Source organism: Aquarana catesbeiana, linkage group LG02 (genome assembly GCF_042186555.1).
Source record: "Aquarana catesbeiana isolate 2022-GZ linkage group LG02, ASM4218655v1, whole genome shotgun sequence".
In the NCBI taxonomy this organism is placed as follows: Eukaryota; Metazoa; Chordata; class Amphibia; order Anura; family Ranidae; genus Aquarana; species Aquarana catesbeiana.
In genome coordinates this window covers 302,144,724-302,166,890 of record NC_133325.1, presented here as the reverse complement: position 1 = coordinate 302,166,890, position 22,167 = coordinate 302,144,724, and the positions used below count along the sequence as shown (strand labels likewise).

The 22,167-nt window shown below is 44.4% G+C and overlaps 1 protein-coding gene across 2 annotated transcripts in view; it reads left to right on the top strand.

Moving 5' to 3' along the window:
• The first annotated feature begins 482 nt into the window (after positions 1 to 482).
• Positions 483 to 22,167, top strand: part of NIPA2 (NIPA magnesium transporter 2) — a 58,016-nt gene continuing 36,331 nt past the window's right edge. The window contains exons 1-2 of one of the 2 annotated variants that reach the window (XM_073614613.1): positions 483 to 638; positions 17,884 to 18,033. The gene's annotated coding sequence lies outside the window, so the exon portion shown is untranslated. The remainder of the gene's footprint in view (positions 639 to 17,883; positions 18,034 to 22,167) is intronic. The other variant, XM_073614612.1, reaches the window with a different exon arrangement.

The following is a 22,167-nucleotide window of genomic DNA, read 5'->3' as shown; positions in this document are numbered from 1 at the left end:
GGGGGACCCCAGAAGAGGATGTTTGGGGCCACTCTGTGCAAAATGAGCTGCACAGTGGAGGTAAGTATAACATGTTATTTTTTTTTTTAAATACGAACTCTTACAATCACTTCAATGGTTTCTTGCACCGGGACCCTAAAAGTTCTTGTTAGGCCTCTGACTCTATCCACAAAGAAAGATCCACTATAAAGATGTTTATATGTAAGTAGAGTCAAGGCCTGCTGTGCTGGATTATACAAACACTGGGGTCGCCCATACTTTGGTTATTGAGCACATCGCCATGGATTTGTATTGCCTCATTGGAGAGCCTTCACGTGTCACACACACCTTTATCTCACTACTAATATGTCTTCTGTCATAAGACATTGGTAAATACTATTATACCTCAGCACACATCTAAGCGCCCCCTCATAGTCCAACACAAGACCATCGTAGTCCTACTGATAAAGTTGAGACATGTCACATGTCCCGGCTCGTGACTCATCCCCCCTCCTCTCTCTCAGTGGCGGAAGTAGGAAGCTGGCAAGGTCCGGAGTGACGTCACGGCCGGGTTGAGGATCTGTCTGCTAGGGATCCATGGATTGTACGACCTCGGGGGATGAGCAGCGAATGAGGGGCGGCCTGCGGCCAGGAAGCAGGTGACATGCTTTGTATACATGTGTGTGTGTGTCATGGGTCATACTAGAGGACATGGCAGGGACTTAGAGAGGTGAGCCTTGTCCTCCAGTTCTAATAGGGTCTAAGCAGGTAATGAGAATGCAGTTAGGTGTGGGGACTTGAGGGAACACAAGGATCCTGTGTGTATCTATTCATGCTACAGCAATGGACCTGTCTATGGCAGAAGCTGAGTGCCCTCATACTACAAAGCCCCCATCTTCTTTCAGTAGAGGAGAGCTTTCTGATTGCATACAGTGCTGTTCTCACCTCCAATACCCAGAACAAATGGGACAGCACTGCAGGGGGCCTAAAAACCACTGCAGATAATGCTGGGGTGGGGAAGCTGACCATCAGTGAAGCTGAAGACCATCAGTTACAACTAGGGCAGTGCAGATCCTAATCTGAACTCATCTGAGCAAGCCCAGCAGGAAGCTGTCACTGCACTGGGCCAATCAGAAGCGGCCAAGGCAATCCTTGCAGTCGCTCATACACGTCCCATGTATACGTGCGGTGGTGTGGAGAATGCCTTGGCCACAGGTGATTGGCCCAGAACTGTGGCAGCTTCCTGATGGTCTTGTTCTAGGATCCAAGCACGCCTGATCTCATACCTAGATGTAATGCGTTAATGTTCATATTATTAATAATATTATTATTATTATTATTATTATTATTATTATTATAGAGGATCAAACGAGCAAGGCCCTCTGATTCCTTCTGTATTGAATTGTATTGTAACTGTACTGTCCTCATGTTGTAAAGCACAGCCCAAACTGTATAATAATATAGCGCCAACAGTTTGCGCAGCGCTTTACAACATGAGGGCAGACAGTACAAGTACAATACAATTCAATACAGGAGGGAATAATAGGCTTAAAGTGGTAGCTCATTATGAATTACTTACCTGAGATGGAAGCCCCCCGCAGCGGTCCTCGTTCACCGCTTCGGCGGACGACATCGATCCCGGAGTTACTTCCAGGTATTGCGGGTTCCGGCGCTGTGATTGGCCACAGCCATGATGACGTCACTCCCATGCATGCGAGCGGGAGCCGCCGGTAACGGCACATTCTAACTGGAGCAACAGCACGTACATGCCATTTCTTCAGTTTGCCTCAGTGCGCATGTGCCGATGACATTGGCACGTGCAAATACAGGGGATATCTCCTAAACCGAGCAGGTTTAGGAGATAACCAGTGTAGCTACAGGTAAGCCTAATTATAGGCTTACCTGTAGCAAAAAGTGGTTGTAAAGGCTTTAAAACCACTTTAAAGCAGTAATAAACCCAAAAGCAACATTTTATTATACTACAAGTGACCATTTCTTAAGAGCTGGTTCACACAGGGGCGACTTGTCAGACGACCTAGTCGCCTGACAAGTCACCTTCCGTTCTGTACAATGGAACCGTTCTAATAGGAGCGACGCAAGTCGCTCCGACTTAGAAAAAGGTTCCTGTACTTCTTTTGGGGCGACTTGCATAGACTTCTATACAGAAGTCGTTTTGCAAGTCGCCGTGGATGTCGTGTGCAGGTCGCCTCGGTGAGTTCGTGTGAACCGAGCCTTAGTGTGCTGCATTTGTTTCCTTTTTTAGACTTCCTTTCTTCTATTTTTATCTCGTGATCTGGCCAGTAAGGCTATTGTTTTTCAAATGAACACGCTCTCCTGCAGAATGTATCAGATACAGCAGTGTTTCTCAACCTTTTTTTTTTTTCACTCAAGGCACCCTTTAAAACTATGCACCCCATTCTAAAGCCCCATGCATGCACACTGGGTGTTTTTTAGCATGGCTTTTAGGGGCATTTGGCCTCTAAATACCCCTCCATTTTAGCCTATGTGTTCGGGCACTTATAGGTGTTTAGAGTTAGCGGCTTTTAAAGACAGAAATAAATGCATGTTAGCGCTAGACGCGTTTGAGCACTTGAACATTAAATAATTGCAGTGGCCAGAAATTATTATTCTGGCCAATGAAATGAATTAATGCCTGAGCGCTTGTCACACCTAAAGGTGTTACACATTTACAAGCAAGTGTTTTTTCTACCAAAATTCTGCTGCTAGGAGGAAAGGAGTCTAGGAGAGTAGGCAAAACATCCTGTGTGCATGAGGCCTAAAATATATAAAAACTGAACTAATAGTTTCATATAATGCAACAATATCCACCTACCTATAAGCAGCAACTGAGCTCCTGTTTTTTGGGTTTTGTGCTGGAAGTCCTTTCTTTTATACAGTATAACTAAACTTTAAAGTGGAGCTTCACTCAAAAGAGGAAGTTCCGCTTTAAGTACTCCTCCCCTCCCACATTTGGCATGTCAGTTTGCTTGGGTGGGGGGAGGGGAAGAGAGTACCTAGTTTTGACAGGTACCTGCTCAATCTTCAGCTCGCATCACCTAGGCCAGAGATTGTGAACCTTGGCACCCCAGATGTTTTAGAACTACATTTCCCATGATCAACTACACTGCAGAGTGCATGAGCATCATGGGAAATTTAGTTCCAAAACATCTGGGGTGCCAAGGTTTGCCATCACCGGCCTAGGCGATCACCTCTCCCCTACCTCCCTGCAGTGTTCTGGGACACGTCACAGGTCCCCAAAGACTGCCGGACCATTCAGGAGGCGCAGCACGACTCAAGCTTGCACAGTGGGCACCCAGCTGTGTAGACGCAAGCTGTTAATGCTGGGTGCCCACAGTGGAGATGCCGGGGAGAGAAGGAATGGCTTGGGTGAGCACATCTCTGGATCCTGAAACAGGTGAGTGTGTGTTTTTTTAAAAATCAGCTACAGTTTTTTTTTAGCTGCTGACTTTTAATAAACAGAAAAATGAGTGGCGCTCCTCTTTGAAAAACAGGAATGTAAAACCCTTACTGAATCCCCCAGGGGACCCAGTACACATAGCACATAGTCCATGGGAGGATCCAGAGTCTTGTCTTGGGAGGGGCACTGCCAGAAAATCCGTGTTTTTTGTGGGCAATTTATCTGGGAAACGGCTGGTGTTGGCGCTTCAATCATCCCAGCACCATGGTTGTTACAGTGTTAGGATGATTGAAGCGCATTATTTCTATAATTACATTGTAATATAAAATGAAATAGTTCGACTCACCATAATGCAGAATCGGTGGGAGCCCTGAGTGTGTCACCTGCCACGTCACCTGCCACACATTGCGGATTGTCACTTGCCTGCCACCAGATGCAGATTGTCACTTGCCACATCGCCTGCCACACCTTGTGGATTGTCACTTGCCTGCCACCAGATGCAGATTGTCACTTGCCACGTTGCCTGCCACACCTTTTGGATTGTCACTTGCCTGCCACCAGATGCAGATTGTCACTTGCCACATCGCCTGTCACACTTTGTGGATTGCCACTTGCTACGTCACCTGCCACACCTTGTGAATTGTCACTTGCCACGTCACCTGCCACACCTTGTGAATTGTCACTTGCCACGTCACCTGCCACACCTTGCGGATTGCCACGTCACCTGCCACACCTTTTGAATTGTCACTTGCCACGTCACCTGCCACACCTTGCGGATTGCCACGTCACCTGCCACACCTTGTGAATTGTCACTTGCCACGTCACCTGCCACACCTTGCGGATTGCCACTTGCCACGTCACCTGCCACACCTTGCGGATTGCCACTTGCCACGTCACCTGCCACACCTTGCGGATTGCCACTTGCCACGTCACCTGCCACACCTTGCGGATTGCGACTTGCCACGTCACCTGCCACACCTTGCGGATTGCGACTTGCCACGTCACCTGCCACACCTTGCGGATTGCGACTTGCCACGTCACCTGCCACACCTTGCGGATTGCGACTTGCCACGTCACCTGCCACACCTTGCGGATTGCGACTTGCCACGTCACCTGCCACACCTTGCGGATTGCGACTTGCCACGTCACTTGCCACACCTTGCGGATTGCGACTTGCCACGTCACCTGCCACACCTTGCGGATTGCGACTTGCCACGTCACCTGCCACACCTTGCGGATTGCGACTTGCCACGTCACCTGCCACACCTTGCGGATTGCGACTTGCCACGTCACCTGCCACACCTTGCGGATTGCGACTTGCCACGTCACCTGCCACACCTTGCGGATTGCGACTTGCCACGTCACCTGCCACACCTTGCGGATTGCGACTTGCCACGTCACCTGCCACACCTTGCGGATTGTCACTTGCCTGTTGAGGTGGTGTTTTGGTTGTCTCTTGCTGTGTCCCAGACTCCCAGACTGAGTCAGGCAGCAGAGAGATAATGTAATCTCTCTGCTGCCTGCCCACTGAGGGCGGAAGTTACTGTAGGGATGCAGGGCTGGCGGAGAGAGATGATCTCATCTCTCTGCTCCCCTGCCCCTGGCTAACTGAATGGCCAGCTTCCAAAACACTGAGTCACCTGGCAGCCCGGCCCGCCCACAAATCGCGCCGCCCACTCACAAACCGCACCACCTGGTCCGCCGGCTATGTTACCTGCCCGAGGAGCCGCCGGCTATGTCACCCGCTAGCGGAGCCGCCCGCTATGTCACCCGGCCGGCAACAAATTTCTCGGGGGTGGCAATTGCCCCGTTGCGCCCCCCCCCCCCCCCCCGGGATCCGCCCCTGAATGACATAGTCTCATTCAAATCTCTGCTGTGGATTTGAAATAAGATGACATTTTTATTTCTGTCAGTGCAGTTTGTAGCTCCACCCCAGGCTGATGCAGTTGCTGATGCAGTTCATACCTCTTAGTTGGTTAGGCAGCTCCTAGCAATATGGGATAGAGTACTACATGTACTTTGTCCAACGGGGGACAGAACGGTTACAAAATATGGTGATGTATGATAGTTCTTGTAATGAAATCCCAGGCAGATATAATACAGGCACCCTTTGTCCTAGCTACAAAAAAAAAACATAATCAGATGTACAGTATATTGTCCCTTACTTGGCATGTATGATATTAGACTTACAATCTGTTCCTTGTAAGCTAGTTTAGACTGTATTGCGTTATGCGTCAATCATGCTATCATGCACTGAGAGCAGAGAACCTGTTTTTTTTTTTTTTTTTGGGGGGGGGTCTGAGAAATGTGGCAATCTGCTTTTATGCTCTATTAAGCACAAGTTTCAAAGCTAGAATAGTTACATCACCTGTCCTGAATGTGCAGCATGTTAGGAATGTGTGAATCGTCAGGAGTACAAACAGAAGTACAATTTTTTTTAGTTATTGCTGATGGGTAAAACAGTATTTTAAATGTGTTTAGGTGAGCATATCGTCATTGCATGTGTCGGGCTGTTAAAATCCGAGCTAACCACCACATTCTTAAGCATAGCTATCTACGATTACAGCATTAAATGTGTGACTGTGGTCAGGTTTTCAGGAGCACTAACAGCTTGTACTTTATCTACAGGAAATATGTCAGTTCAGTAAACAGTATGTAGCTTCACAAGACTGTCTCTCTCCTGGTCCTAAGAGAAACACCCTTGCATTAATGTAATTGCTGACCTTTAAATGGCTGTAAAACAATTTTAAGTATTTTTTTTCTCCGCTTTTTTTTCTCCGCTTATTATTTTTCCTGCTTGTGCTTAATAATATCTCTACTGCTGAGGGAGTACTTTCCTAATTAATCATGTATGTTCATGTTGCAGTCGCGCTCCCTGGGGTGGCATTGCACTTCCAGTAGCCGCCGCCTTATAATTGGTCTCTTTGCTAAAAGAAGCAGCTTTGTTTTGCTGTGTCCCATCTTGATAACATATGTGAAGATGACTTCCCCATGAGCCTAAATTATTAGTCTTATTCCAGAGCTTCCCTTTCAGCAAAATTTTCCTGTACATAATGACTAAAATGCCCATGTATGCATATATCCTTTTTAATTTTAGAAAGACCACTTATTCTGTAATTATAATTCTACAATTTTTGGGGTTTTTGTGCTCCTAACAGGTGCTCATGAAAGAATTCACATGTTAAGATTTACATGTGGCCCTTTCACCATATCCTTGATCCGGCCTTGGCTAACCTCAGTTTTATTATACTGACCCTATTTACACAAATTCAGAGACGTAACATAAAGGGTGTGCGTGTCTCTATGTGTGTGACTGTATCAGTAAAACCCTGGTTGCCAATGCCCTGTGGGTTTGGTTGGTCTTTTTCTATTTTTCTTTCTTTGTACTGATCCATACACTGTCTCACAGTACACACCCCCGCAGTACTCACCCCTACACACCCCCACAGTACTCACCCCTACACACCCCCACAGTACTCACCCCTACACACCCCCACAGTACTCACCCCTACACACCCCCACAGTACTCACCCCTACACACCCCTTACAGTACTCACCCCCACAGTACTCACCCCCACAGTACTCACCCCTACACCCCCCCACAGTACTCACCCCTACACCCCCCCACAGTACTCACCCCTACACCCCCCCACAGTACTCACCCCTACACCCCCCCACAGTACTCACCCCTACACCCCCCCACAGTACTCACTCCTACACCCCCCCACAGTACTCACCCCTACACACCCCCACAGTACTCACCCCTACACACCCCCACAGTACTCACCCCTACACACCCCCACAGTACTAACCCCTATACACCCCTACAGTACTCACCCCAACAGTACTCACCCCTACACACCCCCACAGTACTCACCCCTACACACCCCCACAGTACTAACCCCCACAGTACTCACCCCAACAGTACTCACCCCTACACACCCCCACAGTACTCACCCCTACACACCCCCACAGTACTAACCCCCACAGTACTCACCCCTACACACCCCCACAGTACTCACCCCTACACACCCCCACAGTACTCACCCCTATACACCCCTACAGTACTCACCCCCACAGTACTCTCCCCTACACACCCCCACAGTACTCTCCCCTACACACCCCCACAGTACTCTCCCCTACACACCCCCACAGTACTCACCCCTACACACCCCCACAGTACTCACCCCTACACACCCCCACAGTACTCACCCCTACTGACCCATATGCACTCTCACAGTACTGTTCGTACTGGCCAGGACTTTATTAGTCTTTATGCCTAAAGACTGGTACACATGGGCCGAATATTGGCAAGTTCAACAGAAACCATCTGAGTGGCTTTCATCGAATGGGACATACTGGAAAACCAGCATTTGATCAGTGTGTTCTGTCAGAACACAATAGCTCTGCAGGGGAGATTGCCACACTAACATTGCTTTAGTTAGTATGACGACATCTCAGTTTTTTTTTTTTGTTCAGCCTGCTGGGTTGAACAAGAATGCTTGAAAAACCAGCATCCAGGGGAATTTTGTATAGTGTGCTTTGACAGATGTTTGCTGCCTTTGTATATTATGCTGTTTTGGCAGGATTGTGACATCATTCGACATCAGAAGGCGGGGGAGGGTGGCACCCGTTCTCTGGCTTTCATTGGTGTGATAGCTATCATATTTATAATGTATGTATTCTTGTATCACATGCCCAATGAAGGGGTCCTGCGCTGCTCCGAAACATTGCAACTTTCTCTTTGTAAAGTGATCATTCTTTAATTAAAAAAAAAAAAAAAATCTTTTTTGGACGACTTTGATGTGCTGGCGAATATGAACATTGATCTGTGATGGTTCCGGTTTCCTGCTAGATGTTGCTACAGCACGCGCTACTCCTGAGCCTGATCCAGGAACATTATATTGTTAAAAGGGGATATCCCTCACATTGGAAAGATATGCTCTCACTTCCTGTTGTATTTTGAGCTCTTCAAAATAAGACATTGGTGGCAAAAAAACTGACAGTGGCTACAACCCTTCCCTACTCTATCCAAAAAGGGGAAAATAAGTTTTGGCTTTAGGTATACTATAGTCTCCTGCTCTGCCGATCTTCACTTACAACTTTTATCCTCAGCACTGATCCCTAGTAGTGTTCTGACTATGTTAACAGTTCTCCTGTTGCTTGCCCTTAATTAAGACATACCATGTGTTGGGACCAATTACACTATTGTCCTGGTTGTCATTACCAAGTGTCGGAGAAATATTGCTGGGAGGCCCAATTAACGTTTTGCTTTTGGGACCCATGAATCAGGGAGGGAGGCTGAAAATGCTAGTTGCCTGACTATCATGCACAACATCTGGTGTCAATACTTTGTGTCTCTGACCTGGATCAGGTACAAGAATGTGTGACTATATTCTCATTTTTCTGATATGCACACTTGTCCCAGATGAGTATTAAAGCCACAGATAATCAACCAATACCAAAATGAACATTTATATCTTGATTGTTGGCTAAATGTCAATACAGGCAGCACCCATGGATGATTATTTAACAGGGTGGATATAAATCAATAATTTTTTTTAAATCTGATTTTTTTTTTTTTTAATTCAAATCAATTTATTTTATTTATTTTTGATTTTCACCAAAATTATTTTAATGAAATGCTTTTGGAGTAAAAATCTATCTAAAGATAGTTTTCTATTTAAGATACATTAATAATTTAGTTTATCCAGCATGAAATGGAGCTTAGTTATGTAGCATGAGGCTGTATATTCTGCAATATTTACGTTTTTGGTAAACTCATTCAATGAATGCAACCTGAGATAACATGCACTGCATTGATGCATTCACACAATTTCACAGTAACCATGAGATAAAACAAAGTTCAGTAATATTGCTCTATCCCATTGTATAGCAAATCTATGTACACTACAAACTGTATGATTGAATCGGTTCAGATATGGACGTTTTACTAACCTGACAGCTTATTATTCTAAATAGGAAACCTTCATTTTGTTTGCAAATATTTAAAGATTCTAACTACCAACAAGAATAAGTTATTACATTCAAAGAGCACCTGTCATTTCAGATCCACTCACCTGCTGCCGCCACATCCCTCACCTTGTTGTGTCACTGCCGCATTACCAGCTGTCCCATTAAAGTGAATGAGGCTGTCTGTGAGTCAACAGCGGGTCAGGGGAGGAGCCGCTGCGGGACAGCGATGACAGTTGCTCTTTAAAAATTATGATTTAAATCGAATTGATTTAAATCATAATTTACATCAACTTGATTTAGATCAAATTCACCCTGTTCTTTAAAATATTGCCGCTTTCTTATTCCTTAAATTCTGATCACATGGACCTTTTCCTCCTATTAATAAGTAGTGATTAAAGTAGGGCTGAAACAACTAATCGATTATGAAATCGATTACTGTTTTCATAATCGATTAATCGGCCAGTAACATAATGGGGTTAAAAAAACCCTAAAATGAGCCCTTTATAGTACAAAAAGAGCAAATAATCGCTACTGCAAATATTACTTTCACAGTTCTACAGTAAAAAAATTAACCCCTTACAGTAGTGATTATCTGCTTTTTTTTTTGTACTATAAAGGGCTAATTTTAGTTCTTTTCACCCCATTATGTCACTAAATGTCTTAGACCTGGTTCACATCTATGTGTTTTTTGGTGCTTTTTGCAGAAACGCACTACAGTTCATTCACATGGTTTCCTATGGGACACGTTCACGCAAAACAGTGCTTTTTTGGTTCAATATACTTCAATAGAGAGGCTGCAGAAAAGCATGTAATGTGTTTTTTGCAGCAATATGTGTTTTTTAATCTGCCGAACAACAAATTGGCCAAAAGAAATGCAAAAACGCAAATCGCAGCAAAATCACGTGCACAAAAATCAAAACGCACAGCAAAAAGCACTGCAGAAACAGATAAAAAGCAAACTGCATAGGTTTGTACTGAGCCTTATGCTGGCCACACCAATCAATTTTCAGATGAGAATATTCAGACGAAAAATCTTTTTACATTCACTGAATGAAAGAACAAACGTTCTTAAAATTACATTTTTTTTTTTTTGAAGGAAGACATTGTTTTTAATAAAAAAAAATGTGATCACCGAGTCTGATGATATTTACCAGATTCACCCTTTAATAGTATATAAAGTATATCTCCTCTAATAGTATATACAGTATATCTCTCCTCTAATAGTATATACAGTATATCTCTCCTCTAATAGTATATACAGTATATCTCTCCTCTAATAGTATATACAGTATATCTCTCCTCTAATAGTATATACAGTATATCTCTCCTCTAATAGTATATACAGTATATCTCTCTTCTAATAGTATATACAGTATATCTCTTCTGTCTGTTATTCTCAGAGTGGATTCGATATTTTGCTCCCTAACCATATAGTTGGTTATTTTATATTTACCACTGCATAGAGATATTTAAGAATAAATTACCTTTTTTTAAAACTGTACACATTAACTAAATAATACACCACACTTTATTTTTTTTTTTTTTAAGGTTATTAACCGAATAATTGATTAATCGAAACAATAATCGGCCAACTAATCGATTATCAAAATAATCGTTAGTTGCAGCCCTAGATTAAAGGACAACAGATTTTTAGTTTCTCTCTAAAGCTTTCCCCCCTCAGTGTAACCTTCATAGCTGAATACTTATCTTCATCCGCACTCTGAAGACCTTCATTGTGTGGCCCTAGCCAGCACCGCACATCCTTCGTACAAAGGGCACATCCTGTGTAATTCATTTACTTTACAATGGCTGGGGCTGCCACGAGTCTATATGTGTGAATAATGTTGCATTGTGCTTATGCAGTAGGTTCTGCCAGGGCCACACAATGATTATCCAAAGAGCGAGCTAAAGGTAATGATTTTACTATGTGGGCTACACTAAGAGGGGGTGGGGGGTCACTTCGATATAAAAGCTAGCCTTTAAAAGAAAAGGCAATACATTTACCTTTCTGGCAGAATGTGCATTTAAAGTCTGACACTTTGCTGCTCCCCAGCTGCTGAAGATATTTGGGTAGGTTGAATACCTACCATCCCTGCCACACACTACTTTCTGTAGTGACATATAAGCTGGCAGGAGGAACCACTGTGTGTGACAGGGGAGTAGGTATTTTAGACACCTGGAAGTGTTGAATACACCGTCACGGAGTGAGTATCCATCCTGATGCACTCATCAGTCAGCGTGACCATTCTGACCAAAGAGAAGAGCTTCTTTCTTCTGGGACACCTTAGCAGAGGAAGAAGCCTTAGGTGCGCCTCTAAATGGTTAGCATGGTCGTGTGGCTGTACTGACCAATGAGTGCTTGCCATTGCAAGCATTATGATGAATACTCACTCGGGGGCTGTGGCAAGGGCTTATTGGTCAGCGTGACCACACTGTACAAACAACTATATCAACAGCATGGGGTATCACAGTCGCTATGTGCAGCGGGGGGGGGGGGGGGGGGCATGGCCAGGATATTAGGAGTTAGTTCACCTTTTAAATTTTTTGTGAAAAGTTGAACTTGCCCTTTGACCCCTTTGTGACCAAAGTCTTTTGAAGCTCAAAAAACAAGTTTAGCAGCATCAGTTTGTGCCAGTTAACTTGAAAAGACCTCTGTGACCAATTTCTCTGATAGAAACTGGGTCTGAGAACTATGAAGACACAGAGTTGTATGTTCTTAGTTCCCTGACGCAGGGTATGTTTACTTTTTCACAGCAAGGCTGTTTTACATTTGGACCTAATTAGCTGTATTGTGGTCAGGAAGGGGTAAAGAATAATTGCCCCTCTTGACCACAATACAAGTTATATTGTAAAGTTATAGGATTTTGCACCAATATGTTGGTATGAAGAACATGGAGAATGCTTAGTTGGGTTTCGTTGTGGTCTAAAGCCTGGTACACATTAATAGTTGTTTTTTTTCGTTCAACCCGAAAAACTGACCGCTACGGTTAGAGCTGCTGTACTAACAGTACAGCAGCTTTCCTGCACAAAAGTTAGTACAGCGATTCCCCCCCCCAAGCTGAGCTGTTGTGTTCTGACAGGGGGACAGCCCTCTCGCCAGAACTCTCCAGTCATTGCTCTCGCTGATTGGAAGCCGGTTCACATTCTATCTTGCATAATTTAGGACACCAAAAAATCCCCTGTGGTGTGTGTGACATTAGATCCTTCTTGAACAGACACTCCCAGGCTACGGATCCCAGAGGAGGGGAGGAATCGGGGCCAAAGTAAAAAAAAGGGCCTGGTCAGCAAAACAGGAGTAAAACTCTACTTCACAGTGAAGGGACGCCCCCAACTCATTCAGCTGGGGGAAAGGTTGCTGGCTTTTTCAGAAGCTTGGTGATTTCAGACAGTTGGGTCTTTTCTATAGTCACCCACAAGTAAAGATTGGAGTTCTGGTATTTCCCTCCTCCGCAGTTTGAGATCAAATGTGTCAGTAAATTAGCAGAAGAGGGTGTCACTGTTTCAAGCACTCCATCTTATGGCACAACGCGTAATCGTGTCAGTTCCAGAGACTGACAGATTACTCAGTTTTTAAAAAATTTCAAATCAGTTTATAATCCCAAAGCCAAACGGTGATGTTTGGCTGATTTTTGCACCTAAAAAGTCTGAACAAGTTTCTCAGGGCTCTGACATTTTGTATGGAGTGGTGGCTTTGCACCAGCAGGGAGACTTTCTAGCATCTGTGGACATAAGAAATGTTTATCTTCATGTCCCAATCTTTCCTGCACATCAGTTCTAGCAATGTGTGATAATGGATTGGCTCTTTCAGTTTGTGGCTCTGCCATTCGGGCTGACCACCACTCCTTAAGTGTTCATAAAAGTGCTCTCCCTAGTTTTGGGTCTGTTAGGAGTCCAATGGGTGCACATTCTGGGGTATCTGGATGATCTGTGCTCCGGGAACAGTCATCTCATCAGTTGAGGCAAAATGTGACTCTCACAGTCCATGCTATGGAAGGTTGGGTTGTCCAGGTGCAGGTGTTTCTGCCTCCAGAAAAGTGCTTTTCTTTTCTTGGAGACATCAGTTGTCTGTACTCAGAAATAGCAGGTTTCCCTTGATTCGTCTCTGTATAAGACTGCTGGGAAAGAAGGTTGCCATGTTCTAAGCAGTTCCATATGCTGACTTTGATTCCAAACTGCTATAGAGGAATATTCTGGTGGAATGGAACAAGATAGAGTTGCTAGATTCTCAAATGTCCTTATGCCCCAGTATGCTTTTGGCTCTGGATTGGTGGATATCACCTTGAAAGTTGGAGGCAGGAAAGTTGTTTCGTTCAATTTGTCTGGAAGGTGGAGATGACAGATTCTAGTCATTCTAGTCTTGACAGGTTGGGGAGTGGTTCTGGGGCCCCTTTTGGTTAAAGGGACTTGGTGTGCCCAGTAAAGGTTATTACCCATCAACATTCTGGCACTTGAAGCTATTCGCTCACTCTGTTGCACTAGACAAGGCAGCTCCATTGGCTTCCGGTCAGGATCCAGTTGGACAGTGCCACTGCTGTGGAATTTATCGGTCATCGGGAAGGCACCAGAAGTGGTGCTGTCCAGGTGGAGGCAAACCTTATTTTGTCATAGGCAGAACTTTGGCAGTTCATATCCTAGGAGTGGAAAATTTGCAGGTGGACTTCCTCAGTCGCTAGCAAATTGGCACTGGGTAAGTGATCTGTTCATTCAGGGCACATTGTCACCAATTGGGCACACCAGATGTGGATCTTCTGGCATTCAGAGATTCAGTACAAAACTGGACACATTTTGGACAGGTTTGTCTCCAAGACAAGGGACCCGCAGGCAGTGACTATAGATGCCCCTAGTAACCGCCTGGGACTGGTTGTCTCTAATATATGCTTCTCTGCCAATTCAGCTTTTCCTGCGTCTGTTACACAGGAATTGAGTGGAAAGAAAGGGTGGATTTGATTTAAATCACTAGTAAAAAGACTTGATTTAAGTCATAATTTTTAAAGAGCAACTGTTATCTCTGTCCCGCAGTGGCTCCACCTCTGACTCGCTGTTGACTCAGACGGTCCCATTCACTTTAATGGGATGGCTGATGATGCGACAGTGACACAACAAGGTGAGGGACGTGGCGGCAGCAGGTGAGTGGATGCCCGCTAACAGGCGCTGCCGTGATGTATCTGAAATGACAGGTGCTCTTTAAATGTAAGGACTCATTCTTGCTAGTAGTTAGAATCTTTATTTGCAAACAATGCTACATAACTAAGCTCCATTTCATGCTGAATAAACGATAATATTAATGTATTGTGAATTTAAAACTATCTTTTAGATAGATATTTTTTTTTTTTTTTTCTCTAAAAGCATTTTATTAAAATAAATAAATTTGATAAATCCAAAAAATCTGATTTAAATAAAAAATAAATAAAAAATAAAATAAATAAAATAACATATTTTATATATATATATATATATATATATATATATATATATATATATATATATATATATATATATATATATATATATATATATATATATATATATATATATATATATTTATTTATTTATATAATATTGTTGTTTTTTTTTTTTTATCCACCCTAAAAGAAAGCCAGTGATTCTAATCGCACCAGCTTAGGCTAGGAGAACATGGTATGGCAACATCGTTAGCTTACTGGTGGGTTGCTCTTGGGCGCTTCCAGCTCGACTGGACATCCTGTCACAGGGGGCCAATCTTCCATCCTGCTTTACAGTCACTGGGTTTAACGGCTTGGCTATTGAAATTCAAGTTCTGAAGGATAGAGGAGTTTCTGACTTGGTCATTCCCAAGTTATTAGGAACCACAAAGGCCTTTACCAGGAACATTTACCATGGGACATGGAAGTCTTTTGTGTCCTGGTGTGAGGCTAGGAAATGTCATACCCCTAAAATATGTGATAGGGAAGATTTTGGCTTTACTCCAATTGGGTGTGGAATTGACGTTAGCCTTAAAGCGTTTTATAACCCTGTACAAAATAATAATGCTCCTGTTCCTTTAAAGTATGAATAACAGGCTAGTGTTATAGTAATTTGTGCCTTTCTAAAATACCTGGTTGATCCTGCCTGTTCCGATGTCACTCTATGTGAACTGACCGTGGTAATCATGGCTGCTGATCCACAGGGCTGGACTGGGACAAATATTTGGCCCTGGACTTCCTCATGACCGGCCCACTTTAATTTTGAGTGTCCCCAACAGCGTCCCCCTTACATCAGAGTGTCCCCAACAGCGTCCCCCTTACATCAGAGTGTCCCCAACTGCGTCCCCCTTACATCAGAGTGTCCTCCCTCTCCCACATGTACTCACAGTTTTGAAAGCAGCTTCTCGTTCCTCTCTCCAGCCATGTGATAACAAGTGATAAGGGGAGAGAGGAAGGAAAGTCTGCCGTTGGTCTATCTCCCCCTGCATGCTGGAGGGAGCATAACGCCTAATGCTCTCTCCAGCATATGACGGAAGCTGCTCCTCCTGACAGGAGTGAAATTGCGATCACTCACTGTCAGAGAGGAGCGGCTCCAGGACCACACCTGACTGGCCTACTGAGCCATCGGCCCACCGGGAATCTCCCGGTAGTCCCGATGGCCAGTACATGCCTGCTGATCCATGATACAGTGATCGGTTTATGTACCTTCATCATCCCGCTGTGTTGTGAGTGTCTTCCCCTCCCTTCTTGCCTGTCAGCTCCAGCCTGAGTGTGAGAGCTCTGCTCCCTGCCCCTCCCGCCTCTATTCTGTTACAAAGCATATCCCCGATATGCTCTGCGGTCACGTGACCTCCCTCTGCCAGCTGACATTGGTGGGTAATCTCAGCCCCTCCCACTGGTCTCTTGAGATTAGGGAAGGAGAGCAGAGGGAGGTCACATTACCACGGCGCTGTGAAAGCTGGTATTTGGGATTAGAATTTTTTTTAAAACTGACACACAGTACTTTTATAGCTATATAGAACAGGAGAGGATACAAGTATTGGATATAGACTATATTATAAAAAGTATTGTGACGCCTGCCCTTTACATGCACATGAAGTTTAAAGTATATCTAAAGCCCAAACATTTTTTTTAGCTTTGGATAGTGGAGAGGGAACCCCTGTCAGTTTTCATTGCTGTCTGTGCCCCTGTTAAGGAGATTCCCCATCTCTGTTTGTTCTGTTTAGCATTGAAAAGAAAATCACAAATTTTGGGTGGTCCCCAGAAAAGTAATAGAGGGGAAATCTTCCAATGGGGACACTAGTTCTGGTGACCTGGGGTCCCCAAAAAATGTCCTTATTTGCATTTCCTCTCACTTGCTGTTTTGACTGTGGGACAGGAAGTGAAGGAAAATCCCTGCAATGGACCACATATGGAGAAAAAAAAAATGACAGGGGTTATAACTCTCCCTTGCTCTATCCAAAATGAAAAAAAAAGTTTTGCCTATAGTTCTACTTTAATGGCATCCCAGTCTTAGTCCGTAGGGTTTAATATTGAGTTGGCCCACGCTTTGCAGCTAGAAAAGCTTCAACTCTTCTGGGAAGGTATTCACAAGGTTTAGGAGTGTGTCTACGGTATGTTTGACCATTCTTCCAGAAGCGCATTTGTGAAGTCAGGCCCTGATGTTGGACGAGAAGGCCTGGCTTGCAGTCTCCGCTCTTATTCATCCCAAAGGTGTTCTATAGGGTTGAGGTTAGGACTCTGTGCAGGCCCGTCAAGTTCCTCCACCCCAGACTCGCTCATCCATTTCTTTATGGACCTTGCTTTGTGCACTGGTCCAAATCATTTGGTGGAGGGAGGATTATGGTGTGGGGCTGTTTTCAGGGGTTGTGCTTGGCCCCTTAGTTTCAGTGAAAGGTACTCTTAAGGTGTCAGCATACCAAGACATTTTGGACAATTTTATGCTATCAACTTTGTGGGAACAGTTTGTGGATGGCGCCTTCCTGTTCCAACATGACTGCGCACCAGTGCACAAAGCAAAGTCCATAAAGACATGGATGAGCGCGTTTCGGGTGGAGGAACTTGACTGGCCTGCACAGAGTCCTGGCCTCAACCCGATAGAACACCTTTGGGATGAATAAGAGCTGAGACTGCCAGCCAGGCCTTCTTGTCCAACATCAGGGCCTAACCTCACAAATGTGCTTCTGGAAGAATGGTCAAACATTCCCATAGACACTCCTAAACCTTGTGAACGGCCTTCCCAGAAGAGTTGAAGCTTATAGCTGTAAAGGGTGGGCCATCTCAATATTGAACTCTACGGACTAAGGCGCCATAAAAGTTCATGTGCGTGTTAAGGCCAGTGGCCCAATACTTTTGACAATATAGTGTATTTGACTTCACAACTACTTTAAGTACCAATAAAGAACAAATCTCCGCCTTGGCAGTTTTTTCCCGGCAGTTTTTTCCCAAAGGCCGCTTGCTTTTCATTCATTGTTGCACATGTTTGTCCAAGGAGTCCCCCAGATGGTTTTGCCTGTTAGGTCACCCTTCTGTCCATGGGATCTAAATTTGGTCTTTTCTCTTTTACAGAAACTGCCTTTTGAGCCACTCTGTGAGGTTTGGTTAGTTCTTTTGACTTGGATAGTCGTTTTTTTAGTGGCAGTTACTTCGACAAGAAGGGTTTCGGAATAGATGGTCCTTTCCTGCAAGGAGCCGCATTTGGTACTCCATCATGACAAGGTGGTACTTCGTCCTCAACTGTCATTTTTGCCGAAATTTGTTTCAACTGCATCTTTATCAAGACATTGTTTTGCCTTTTGCCTTTTTAATTTTTTTCCCCCAGGCCAGGATACAAAGCCCTCCACGCTATTAGATGTGGTGCAGGCCATCAAGATGTGCTTGATAGTGTGAAGGTCCCAGGAAGGGTCAGGTCGTTACCAAGTCGACCAGTTCATGGTAGATTTGTAGGCTTATTGCCTATGGCTTGAAGGGTAAATTTCCACCTTTTCAAATGAAGGCTCACTCTACCAGAAGTGTTGGAGCCTCTTGGGCTATTCGTCATCAGGCATCAGTGGCTCAAGTTTGCAAGGCTACAACCTGATCTTTGCTACATACCTTTACAAAGTTTTACCAGGTGGACGTAAGGGCTTTTGACCGCAGTGTGTTAAGTAATTTCTTTGGGCCCAATGGTGGCTGCTGTGTCTCACGCCCCTCATGTGCATTGCTTTGGGACATTCCAGGTAGTCATGATTTATAGCATGCTCTGTGTCCTGTGAAATCAACTTATTGTAGTACATCACGGGACACAGAGGTCCCTCCCCAATTTTGGGGTTCATTGCTTGCTACAAAACTAAAGAACTTTTGGAGTAGGAGGGGTTATATAGGGGGACTTCCTGTCTGTTTTGTCTGCTACCAAGCCCTCAGAGACCCCAAGTCAGGTATTGGCACTGAAATCAGGTGGGTGTACAGATGGGAGGTGGGCTTATTGGAGCAATCTGTCCTAAACACCTGTATAGGGGCGATTGTGCCATTTAGAGAGATGTTGACGGGAACTGGCTGCTGAGGGCACAAGAAAGCTGCATGTAGCAAAAGTAATACGAGAGAGGGATGTCAGAGACCATTTGAGTAAGGGGCCTCAAGATATTTCCAGCTACCACCTGGGAATGGAGTTTGATATTATTTTTCGCCCATGCCCCTGGGTCAGGCAGCATATATAAACGAGGTAGAGAGGGGTTCAGCCAAAGTGGGGCATTGGGTGATACCGCATGCCTGGGGTAGTGTTCACATGTTAAACCTGTTCTCCAGGCTCTAATGGTAGTGGACATGGAAGGAGTCAGTGATAAGGGGCTCTAGGCCCTCTAAACAGAAGAAGCTGCAAGGCCTCGAGTGGAATTAAACACCGCCGCTTCTAACATGGTTGCAGAATTAGATATATCTGGAGAAAGCCACCGGACAGCGCTAACCAACTGGGAAGCTAAAAAATATTTGTGGCAATCGGGGAAACGCTAAACCCCCCTGGGAAGCAGGGCGCATTAAGGTGGTTGGTCAATTCATACCTCGGCGGCTGAGATCTCCATAGAAACACAGAGAAATGTTGATGTAAGCGATTTAAAAAAAGATTTTGGGATCCAAGTACAGTAGGAGATTGACGAAATAAGTATGCAAATTTGGGCAAACATTTCATTTGGATTAAGTTTATCCCTCCCAGTAACGACAATGGCAATCATTCCCATGCCCTCAGCTGCAGCCTAGTATCATTTAGTACAGGGTAAAGGTTAAGGCCTCATGTACACTGGCCATTTTTACAGCTGATGTTTTTGGCGTCAAACGTATTTTTTTCTGCAGCCAGTAAACTCGCCAGCATGTTATCCTATATGTCTATGCACACATAGAATGTTATCAGCATTTTTTGGCAGTGGCGTTTTTTGGCTGGAACCCCCCCCCCCCCCCCCCCCCCAGAACTAGTGGGTTTTAAGAGTAGTTTTTCAGCTGTAAAAACACTCTAACTCTGATAAAAGCTGAAAAACGCTGCGTTTATCAGTGTTTTTGAGACATAAGCTGTTGTGGGAGTATAGTTTTGCACAAAAAAAGCAAAACGCTACTGCATAAACTTTGTAAAACTCATTCTACAGCTAACGCTACTGGCGTTTTTATAACATCCAGTGTGCATGAGGCCTTAGGGAGAGAAAACCGAAACCTTGTGGGAGATCTGCACTCCCAGGTATTTCAACTCCTCCACCCACTGTAACAGCAGGAGGTCATCTGCATAGAGGGCATTTCTCTCCTCCAGCCAGCCTATGCGAAGGCCTCTAATCTCAGGTGAAATACGAAGGGCCTCAGCCACTGGTTCATTGGCTATGGAGAACAAAGCTGGAGACAGCGGGCAGCCCTGGCGAGTGCCTCTGTGAAAATGGAAAGAAGCAGACAGGCCGCCCCCCAACCTAACTGAGGCTGTTGGGCATTTATATAGGACTTGTAACCAATTAAGTAGTGGAAACCTCATTCTCCTGAGCACTTGCCACAGAAAAGGCCATTCAACTGTGTCAAATGCCTTGTCTATGTCAAGAGAGGCCACTCCATTGGACCCCTATTTGGGGTGTGGAGCATGTATGTTTGGGAACAATCTGCGAAGATTTATATTTTTTGTTTTATGGGCCATGAATCCGGTTTGGTCCGGATCCATAACAGTGGGTAACGCGTACTGCAAACGTAACGTAAGGAGTTTGGTTAGGATTTTAAGGTCATTGTTGAGTAACGCAATGGGCCTATACGAGGCACACAAGCTAGGGTCTTTGGGGGGGTTTATAGATCAGCACAATGTATGCATGGCTCATCGCGGTAGGGAGGGTTCCCTTCAAGAAATTGATTTTTCAGGTAAGTTACAAAAACTATATATTTTTTTTAATAAATAAATAAAAAAAATATTAGATGCATTTCAAAAATGGCTATTGTCAGTTTATAAATCTGTCTTGATACTGGCCTCCTGGGAGGGTAGCACTGAGAGGCAGCAAGGCTGTGCTGCTGTACACGTTCTGCCAGAGGACAGAGCACAGTGTAACCTCGTCGGCATCGGGGGGCGATTTCCCCCCCACCCCCACCCCCCTGCTCAGCAAAACGGAGTCTGTCGGGCAGAAAGCACGTGTGAAAGGACCCCAATCTTTTTTTCTGACACTTGTTTCTTACAAGTTAACCCCTTGCCGGCTAGTGCACGACGATGTATGTCGGCACAATGGCATTGCTGGGCAAATGGGCGTACAGGTACATGCCCTCTAAATCACGGCATAGTGGGCGTGCGCTGCTGTGTACTCCGTGAGCATGACTGCGACTCCCGCACACTCTATGTCCACCGGGGGGCCCGCGATCAAGTCACGGAGCGGCAGACTGTGAAGATACCTATGTAAACAAGGCATTTCCCTGTTCTACCTAGCAACATGACAGAGATCTACTGCTCCCTGTCATCGGGAGCAGTGATCTTTGTCATGTTCTAGTGAGACAATCCCCCCTACAGTTAGAATCACTCCCTAGGACACACTTAACCCCTTGATCGCCCCCTAGTGTTTAACCCCTACCCTGCCAGTGTCATTTACACAGTAATCAGTGCTTTTTATAGCACTGATCGCAGTATAAATGACAATGGTGTCAAAAGTGTCCGATGTGTCCACCATAATGTCACAGTCACGATAAAAAAAAGCAGATCGCCACCATTACTAATAATAATAAAAAAAAAATAATAAAAATGCCATAAATCTATCCCCTATTTTGTAGATGCTATAACTTTTGCGCAAACCAATCAATATACGCTTATTGCGATATTTTTGGTAAAAGAAAAAAATGTAGACAAATACATATCGGCCTAAACTTAGAAAGAAATTTAATTTTTTTTAATATATTGTTTGGGGATATTTACTATAGCAAAAAGTAAAAAAAATTCCTTTTTTTTTTTTTTTTTCTTTTTTCTTTTTTTCCAAAATTGTCGCTCTTTTGTTTATAGCGCAAAAAATAAAAACCGCAGAGGTGATCAAATACCACCAAAAGAAAGCTCTATTTGTGGGGAAAAAAGGATGTCAATTTTGTTTGGGTGCAACGTCGCACAACCACGTAATTGTCAGTTAAAGCGACGCAGTGCCGAATCGCAAAAAGTGCTCTGGTCAGGAAAGGGGTAAATCCTTCCGGGGCTGAAGTTGATAAAATCTGTTTTTTTTTTTTGCTAGAAAGTTACTTGGAACCTCCAAACATTATGTATATTTTTTAGCAGAGACCCTAGAGAATAAAATGGCGGTTGTTGCAATATTTTATGTCACACTGTATTTGCGCAGCGGTCTTTCAAGCGCAGTTTTTTGGAAAAATTACACTTTAATGAATTAAAAAAAAAAA